Source organism: Macrobrachium nipponense, chromosome 35 (assembly GCF_015104395.2).
Source record: "Macrobrachium nipponense isolate FS-2020 chromosome 35, ASM1510439v2, whole genome shotgun sequence".
In the NCBI taxonomy this organism is placed as follows: Eukaryota; Metazoa; Arthropoda; class Malacostraca; order Decapoda; family Palaemonidae; genus Macrobrachium; species Macrobrachium nipponense.
Window position 1 is genome coordinate 34,627,549 of NC_061096.1, and position 10,000 is coordinate 34,637,548.

The following is a 10,000-nucleotide window of genomic DNA, read 5'->3' on the forward strand; positions in this document are numbered from 1 at the left end:
GTATATATATATATATATATATATATATATATATATACTATATATGTATATATATATTGAAAATCAATTAAAATCAAGGGGAACTTACGCACTAAAACCAAGTTTGAAAACTCCCAAATACTTAAATGCCGATAGGAATGGTAATGTTCAAATAATGCTAAAGTAAATATGAAATTATTTTTGTTCAATCTATGAGCAGGGGATTTGAAATAACTATGGATTTCTGTCTGAAAATTTTTTTCCCTATTGGCTGAATTGGCTCAGCGTTCGAGTATTATGCTTCAGTAAGAAATAATTGTCTCCGCACGGTTCCTTTGAATTTTGAAGAGGCAATTCGCATGCACGCGTGAATGGTAACTAGTGCCTATTTCCATGTTAATCTGCGCTACATTTAACAGTGGGATTACACTGGGAAATTATAGTTTTCAGGTCCTAACTTTCGGAGTAAGTTTCTTTTTTCTACAAAACCATAACCTCATATGTGTAAAATCATATTTATAAATATACATAGAATGTGTTCCTCGAGCTGTCCTTTGAATATTAATATGCTCCGATATTACAGATTCTTCTGGATCACGGACCTAAAGGATCCAGGCCATCGAAGCGACAGCGACAGCCCCAGGTAGGATGTGGTGTTTCAGTTGACATTAGGTAAAGGAAGATTAGGTCAATACGTGTACCTGTATTTGACAAGCCACTCTTGCATAACCCCATTTTTATTCCATTTTTTATCATTATCGTGAGTGTTTTTCTGTTTTTATACAGCCAGTTCGCCTTTCTCCTTGTGATTTTTCTCCAATTAGGGCCGGTATTTATTAGCGATGGCTTTGAATTTCACCTTTCAAGTCCTTGTAATTGATGGATTAGTGGATGACATTTTTGGATACACAATTATTTTCCACGGTTAATAGCTTTAATCACATTATCCATCATGGAGCCATCGTCATTGACCATGGCATTTTGTGATACCAAATCAGTCAATCAATCAATTAACCATCATTGCGTTCCATTTCTGTCGGGTTCCATGTCAGGTGAAAAAACAACACTCGTTATTGACCTCAGAATTCTAGTTGGATCAGCACTGGGCAACAACGAGGCACCAAGCAACGGGAATGAGTGAGTGTATGTCTGGCACTTGCGTAGGACTGTAGAGCTCTGGTGTGAGTGGTCACTGGATCACAGTAAGGCCAAAGACCCACGAGAGTGAGAGAGGGAAGTGAGCCGAGAGAGTGCCGGCCACCGGACGGAAGGAAGCGTCGGGTTGCGGCAGAAAAAGCCGTTTAAAGGACGATATGTCTCTTCGGTTCGGGCAAGCCGTAATCAGCGCGTCAGGCTGTTGGCAAACAGGCCGGTACTCAAAGTTTTATTCCTTTTTCCGAACCAAAGCCGAGGAAAACAAGAAGAACGAGGGGAGAAGTAAAAAAAGAGTAGGGGCTTTATTCAGTGAAAACGTGGGTGAAACAAGGAACGTTTTTCAATAGTTTCTTTCGATACAGTTAAGTTGTTCTCAATAGGGTTTTTCTCGTCTATTCATAATTTGAAAGAAAAAAGAAAAACTCTTTGTTTCTTTTCGCACCTCATCATGAAGAAAAACAATAGCGCTTTCATCACTTCCCTCTCCAATGTGTACGCGATCAAAGGCATCCTGAATTCGAATTTGTCAGTTAACATAGAACCTTATGAATAAAAAACGGCTGGTCTGTATTGAAGATTCTCTCTCTCTCTCTCTCTCTCTCTTCTCTCTCTCTCTCTCTCTCTCTCTCTCTCTCTGCCTGGCCTGGGTATAGTTCTTCCAAAATTTGCTTGTACCATAAAGTGGTGGCAAGAGAGAGGCATTGCTGATTTTTTTGTTTTAGCTACTGTGCCATGAATGAGATTACAGTGTGAAATTTTCATAGATTTAGCTCTAATCATACATTGCACACACACCCACATTTATCATCATTCATCAGTCACATGATGAGTTACTTATGTGAATTGTAACAGTTGCATTCACCGACGTTGATTAACAGTTTATAAACTACATCTCATGTTTTCCTTATCTTTGTGGGACTTCGTTTTAAAGGTAATTATATTTTTAATTTCTGTTTTGTACATATTTTCTGCAGTCTTCCACATTCAGCAATCAAGTTATGAAATGTTTTCCTGACACTTTCATATATCCGCACTTCCCTATTTAATAAACGGAGAAGTGCCTCACAGTGCCTCGTGAATTGCGTATATTCAAATAAATCATTTCACCAGCTTCCAGTATTCCAATATTCCAAGGAAAGCTTATCCTTTTTCATGTGAAAATAAATGCATAAGTTTTATCGAACCATTTAAACTGCGTGGCCAAGTCATTTAATTTGTTAAAAAGAGCGTACCAACAGGGATTTAGATTTTTCATTTGGCCATTGCTATTAAAGCGAATGTTGTCTCTTTCGTGAACTTCCAATACGAAAAGCTAAAATAGAGGTTTGTACTAACGTCTCAGAACGTTGTCTATCATAAAATAAATAAAATGATTCTTGTAAGAATAGCTGTTCGATGATAATGTTCAGAGGATCGCTGCTTTAAAAAATATATATTGCGGTCACCTTTCTTTAAAATGAAGTAACAGACATGCTTTGAATAAATCATACAGTGGAATATTAACGTAAAAACTCATTTCTCCAAGAGGCAAGTTTATGGAAGGTAAGCCTTCAAAGTTTTAAGAGGAGATTTTCCAGAGGAGCGAAGAATGAATGATTAATGATGATACCTAATGGACTCGTAATTAACGCGATTAGAGAGAGGAGGGGGGAAGTCTACTATACTGAGAGAGGGAAAGGTATCGTGGAATTAGATATGCTTAGTGAAAGGCAAGAACACATCCATGCATATTGAACCAGACCTTTATCCAAATTGTTTCCGTGACCTTACCTTACAGACCTTACATCTTGTTCGGGTTGCCCCAGGTCCCTCAGTGTGAGGCACCTCTAATGTCTACCAGAGAGTTGCTAGTACATCTTCCGGTATATTTTGCATCTTCCAATCTTGGATGGTCTGGGATGCAGTTTAGATATTTGTCGAGCTTATTCTTAAACACATCTACGCTCACTCCTGATATATTCCTCAGATGAGCTGGCAACGCATTGAATAGACGCTGCATTATCGATGCTGGTGCGTAGTGGATTAATGTCCTGTGTGCTTCCTTATTTTCATGGTATAGTTTGGGCACTATTAATCTACCTTCTGCTTGCTCTTTCTGATATTTTTAGTTCCATGATATTTTCTGCTATTCCTTCTATCTGTTTCCATGCCCTGAATTATCATGTAGCGTTTCTCTCTCCTTTCTAGACTATATAATTTTAAGAATTGTAGTCTTTCCCAGTAGTCTAGGTCCTTAACTTCTTCTATTCTAGCTGTAAAGGACCTTGTACACTCTCTATTTGTGCAATATCCTTTTGTAGTGTGGGTACCATATCATATTGCAATATTCAAGTGGACTACGAACATATGTTTTATAAAGCATAATCATGTGGTTCAGCTTTTCTTGTTTTTGAAGTGCCTCGTAACAAACATTCCCATTTTTTTTTTTGCTTTACATTTTGCCAACAGAGTTGCTATTGATCATTGCATAACATGTTCCTATTCATCATCACACCAAGGTCTTTAACTGCTTCCTTATTGTGATGGTCTCATTATTAGGTCCCTTATATGCATATAGCTTTCTTTCTCTGTCTCCATAATTTATTGATTCAAATTTATCAGAGTTAAATACCATCCTATTTACCTCTGCCCAATCATATACTTTGTTAAGGTCTCTTTGTAGAGCGTTCCTATCTTCATCACAAGTAATTTCTCTACTTATTCTTGTGTCATCTGCGAAACTACTCACTACCGAATCCTTCACATTATTGTCTATGTCTTCAATCATAATAACAAACAGTATTGCAGCTAACACCGTACCTTGCGGCACACCGGATATTACCTTGACTTCATCCGATTTCTTCGTCGTTTGCAATAACTATCTGTTTTCTGTTGTGTAAAAATTCATTTTAACCATCTTCCTACTACTTTATCCACGATATTGTGTTTTCTAATTTTCTTCGCTAATATAGTTATGGTCTACTTTATCAAAAGCTTTTGCAAAGTCTAAATAAACCACATCTGTTTCATTTCCGCTTTTTTGCATATTTTTGAATATGTTCTCACGGTGGACTAACAGTTGGGTTTGTGGTACTTTTTCCGGGTACGAAACCATGTTGTCCTTTATTAAACAAATTATTTTTTATTAAAATGTTTCATAATATTTTTCTTCATTACCCTTTCATACACTTCATAAATATGTGATGTTAGACTCACAGGCCTATAATTACTTGGCCTTCTAAGTCTTGATCCACTTTTGAAAGTAGGGGTAATATATGCTAATTTGTGCTCATCATAAATCTTGCCTGTATCTACACTTTGTCTTAATAATATTGCAAGTGGCTTTGCGATAGAATGAACTACTTTCTTTAACAAAATAGCAGGAATTCCATCAGGCCTGCAGCAGCTCCATTTTTAATTTCATTAATAGCCTGCACAATACTCAGCTTCATTAATATCTATGTCAGCTAAATATTCACTATTTTCATCCCTTACTTCTATATCATTATCTTCATTATCTATTCTAGGGTGAATTCTCTCTTATATCGTTCTGCCAGTATGTTGCAAATTTCCTTTTTTTCATTCGTTAATCTCCCTTCAATTCTCAGAGGGCCTATTTCTATTCTTCTTTTTATTCATCTTCTTCGCATATGAGTATAATAGCTTGGGGTTTTGCTTGATATTTAATAGGGTTTTTTCTTCCAAGTCCCGTTTTTCATTTTCTTTTGATTGTATAATCTTTTGTTCTGCATTTTCTATCTTACTTTTTAGTTCTATAACTTTCCATGCATTTTTTTTCTTTTGCAAGACCTTTTTTCCACTTTCTGATTTCTGGAACAAGATCCTTCTGTCTCTTGGTATGCATGAATGATGTTTACTTTTCTTCTTCGGTATATATTTTTCCACTATTTTCTCCAATATTTTATATAATATCTCCGTATTTATACCCTTATGTCATCACTTACGAAAATGTTATCCCAATCTTTGTTTAATTCTTCATTAATTTCTGACCATTTATATTTTTACTGTAGAAGTTGTATTTTCCATATCCTTCCCACTTTGTTTTCATTTCTTGCCTTATCTCTATTTTCACTTGCTTTGGGAATGAACTGTTAATTCTATGACATTATGGTCTGAAATATTCGCATATAAACTATTATTTCTTTAACATAATTCATCTCGTTCACAAATACTAGGTCTAAAGTATTTTCCTTTCTTGTGGCAGGTGATTTATTTGTTGAATGTTGTATTCTAGTAGCATATCTAATAGCTTTTCAAATTGCCTCTTATCTTCTGCACTACTATTTACTCTCTTTTTTTATATGTTATAAGTACAAACCACAATCTCCTATTCGTTCTTTTCCATTCTACGAAAGGAAAGTTGAAGTCACCAGATAGGAGAATAGTCCCAGTCCTTGTGATTTCTACATATATCATCCAATTTTTCAATTATTAGTCAAACTCTTTAGTATTAGGAGGGTCTATATATACTATGTTCATCAATTTTTCAGATTCAAATTCTACCGCTATTAGTTCACATTCTGAGTTACTATATTTCTCATATATTTTTCCTTGTTTTTTGTCTTTCCCATATATTGCGGTTCCCCCTTGATATTTCACTGCAGCGAAATTTGGCAGCTGTACTGGAAGTGGGCGTGGCCTTATATCTTAGCTGGGAACAGAAGGGAAACCTCATATGCACATGAATATACATATGATGTTTTGAGTCGTCCTAGTTTCAGTCATACTTGGTTATTAATGTCGAGGAGATTGATTAAATAAGAAAGGTGAATGAAAACCATATCTAAAAACAAGATAAAACTGACTCATCATACCCACCCACGATAATAAAAATCAAACAAGACTAGAGGCATTATTAATAATAAAGAGGTAAATTGTTAGGTTTTGTAATGATTACTGATGCACTCATGAGGAAGTTGATTCAGGTCATTTATTAATATCATAATCAAAATATTATCAATTGCAATTTATACAGATATTAGAGGATCAAATAATAATGTGATTTAAATTACAACAAAATAAGTGATTACATTACATTAGAGGGCGAAAAAATGCACTCACAAAATGAGGCAATCGCTCTGACCTTAACACACAAAAATAATTTGCTGCATGAGTAATTCCACTCTAAGTAAATTATCGGAGCTCATAAACAAGCCAAATATTAGTCATGCCAGTGATGGTGTGAACGTTTTTTAATCTGTTATTATATAACATTTAATCTGTGCGTGCGCACTTCATGCGGACTGTCAAATAAGAAAATATGAAACGCTAATACGTTTACCAAATGGTTTAAAATAAATCTCTGCTAAGTCCTTTTGCGTTTGTTGAGTGCACCTAAAAAAAACAGCTTTCTGTCCTCTTCTGTTGAGCAGTCTAGACTACGCGCTCAAATTAGGTTAGCGTCGCTTGAAAACGTTCGTTCATAGAAAACGTTTTTCTTTTATGGAGTCCCAAACGCAAACTTGATGACTACTGCTAGCTAAGTTCACCCTTTTTTACAATTCTCCTCCCACCCTTCCCCCCAACCCCCCCCTCCTCCTCCTCTCTCTCCTCCCCCCGTGTTAGGAGCTTAACGTATTCATCTTTAAACATCTACCACGACTTTCTTTATTCTCACAACACGGAAGGTTTTTCAAGAAGACTTCAGTTGAATACAGTTAAGCTGATCGCTCTTGTGTAAAAGAATACATCAGAGCTGTCGTCCTGCTCTCGAAATAATAATCATAATAATAATAAAGAACATGAAACTTGGGAACATACAGATGATGAAAAGCTGAAGCACAGGAGACAAATCAATAAATGAAAGGAATGATAAGAAAGGAAATGTACAAAAAAGACGGTACACCTTTCGTTATGTATTTACTTTTACGCATATACAATTCCTAGGATTTTTATTAACGCTGTGCGTTCTATACGTTGTGAAGATTGGTGGAAAAATCTTTTATGGCACGGGCTCTGCTCCAAGAACAACTATGGAGAATAACGTCAAGTATTCTGTAAAGGGGTTATCTGTTACAAAAATTGAAACACTTCTCGAACATTAAGGGTGCCTTTATACTTCTTCATTTCACTTCATTTTTTGGCTTTAATTAGAATTCTTTACAATACAATATTGATTAGAGAAAATCTTATAAATATTGAAAAGTGCCTGCAATTTGGAAATTTTTTTGGATTTTTTTTTTTTAAATTTTCGGTCAAGATTTTAGTGAGCATAATGATTTATTTGTATATTACAGAAAATTCTTCGATTTGGAATAACTCTTCCCTTTTTGTTTTCCTGGAAAACTTTTGGCCCTGCTTCCGCATCCGGTGCCTATTGCTGCCTTCATGAACAACACCAAAGCAAACACAGATATTGAAATGACTGATTGCACAGGTCATTGCTCCCAGGGTTCAGTCTACAAAGGCTTGTCAGTGGCAGGAGCTCTAGTTCTGATTGGGTCTTCGTCAGCAAAGATAGACATATCAAAATTCCAAACAAACAAAAAACAAAATATGGATGACCTCGCTGCTTCATTTGAGCCTGAAATTTGGTCAGTTGACTCTATAGATATGTATATAAGCTTGATAGTAGCCAGTGGCTATCTTTTACACTAAAGTTAGCTTTATATTTACTCATTTGATACTAATTATAAAAGCGTCTTACTTAAATTGGTTACAGATTTACTAATTAGAAGAATTTCTTTAGAGCAAACTTACTTACATTTATAACTGAACTTGTAAACGTTTCTTCCTATGTGTCAGCTATAAATTCGCTAATATAAAATTACTCTATTCCCAAAAATTGGCAATAAATTAATCGACCGTTTGTAAACTCAAGTCGCTAATTTACATAGTTGGCAGAATTCAGTTTAGAGTTGATTAAAAACGTTGTTATCAAAACTGAAACTGAAATTTGGTGTATTTTTTAGGGACACGTTTATTTGTAAATAAAATACAAATAGAAGTATCCTTTCAAACAAAACTGGCATGAGTTACAGATGCGCATGTAGACATTTGTCAGTCAATGTTGACGTTGAAATTGGGTTTTCGTGTTCTGTATTTGCTTAAAACGAAATAACAATATGCAGTGTCCCCACTTCCCAAGAGATGCAGACATGCATATATGTTTGTGCGTGTGTGTTTGGGCAAAAGGTTTCTTAAAGACAATTTTTGAATAAATCAACTGAATTCATAGGGTTGATTATTTTGAGATTACTATTCTTCATTTTAGGAATGTTTCCTTAATCTTGCTATTGTACTGTAATGGCCGTTATGTCTGTCCTTCCGTCTGTCATTCAATCACGGCCAAACGGCTTGTCCAGTGGGCAAGAAACTTGGTAGGGTTATAGTGGTGACCCTTAAGATGGATAATAAAGGTGTTACATTCATCTCCCCCCCTCCCCTCCCACCCCAAGCCCCACTAATGGACGTTATGTCCCCATCCCTTTCAAGGGACGGGTGGAAACCGTAACCGAAAATTCAAGCAAAACACTATATAGCCTGCACAGCAACCGTCGAATCGACTCCTGGCGTTAAAACTGACAATCTTACTATAAAGGGCGTTATGTCTGCTAGTTTATGGAAATGCTAGATGGAGCTGGTATCGTCATAGTTGTATATACCTTATGGGTACAGTGTACACATACACACACACACACACACACACACATATAGCATATGTATATAAATGGGTACTATTGATGCAGTGGTTAGGACGTTCGCCTAAACAGTGAAAGGGCCGAGGGTTCGATTTCCAGGGAGACAGAGATATCTTGCCGTTCATCAGCGGCGGTGGGTAGTAAAGAGGGAGGAGAAAGGAATGAGTGTGCGTGTGTGTAAAGAAAGTGGGTAATGCTGTTGATGGTTTCTGCACATAGGTCTTATCAATGATTCAGCAGTGTTAAGTGCAAATGTAACAGTGCTCTTATCTTTTATTTCCTCTGCCACCCTCTTTCACGCGGAACGGCTTATTTTCAATATGCACACACACACACACACTCATATATATATATATATATATATATATATATATACATACTATATATATATATATATATATATATACACACATCTATCTATATGTATATACATACACACATATACATGTATGTGTATATATATATATATATATATATATATATATATATATATATATATATATATATACATGTTACAGAGAATAATGCAAAATGTAAATTTAAAACAAGACGCACAAGAGGTGCCGTTGCAAGGATTACTCGTATGTCATATAACGTAAAAGCCCGCTATAGAAGCCAAGAAACAAACAACCTCTCCCCAAGCTATTCGTCAGACGATGATGGTCTCTGCATTCTGAATGGCTCCTGGTGATTTTTTCGTCCACTTCCTTCCAGGAAACGACCTTTTTATAGATCAGGGATGGTTTTACGGCTCTGTCAGTCCTTATTAACTGTTCGGTTTACCGTAAAAGAAGCTTCCTCGAAGGTTATTTTTTTTCCTTTTTACTAAAGGAAATATCCCTGGGACTGAGTGCAGGTTCCTCTTCGTATCGTGCTTCTCTCTCTCTCTCTCTCTCTCTCTCTCTCTCTCTCTCTCTCTCTCTCTCTCTCTCTCTCTCTCTCTCTCTCTCTTTTAAAGCAATGTTTACCCCTTTTATGACAAATAGGTATTGCATTTCTCGTTCATGAAAAATAAGTATTGTATTTTGTGGGAGGCGTAGGAAGTTAATGTCCTCTGAAACTTTGTCCATAATAGTAATAAAAGTAATGTAATACCTCATTTTCTTTTGAAGTTTCACATTCACTTTATAAACAGAGCGTCATGCCTGAGCAAACTTTCCACATACTATTGGAAATTTTATCGCTCTTCTTAAACTATTTTCCGAATATTCTTAGAATAAAAAGGT

At 35.9% G+C, this 10,000-nt stretch overlaps 1 protein-coding gene and 1 long non-coding RNA gene across 6 annotated transcripts in view; one reads left to right on the plus strand and one right to left on the minus strand.

The window, feature by feature from the left end:
• The window catches only part of LOC135208588 (uncharacterized), a 123,109-nt gene extending 122,484 nt beyond the window's left edge, over positions 1-625 (plus strand). Inside the window, exon 3 of the long non-coding RNA XR_010313192.1 lies at positions 563-625. This is a non-coding gene — a long non-coding RNA (uncharacterized LOC135208588). The remainder of the gene's footprint in view (positions 1-562) is intronic.
• LOC135208584 (serine/arginine repetitive matrix protein 1-like) overlaps positions 1-10,000 on the minus strand; it is a 173,451-nt gene that overhangs the window by 29,975 nt on the left and 133,476 nt on the right. The gene's annotated exons all lie outside the window — the stretch shown is intronic.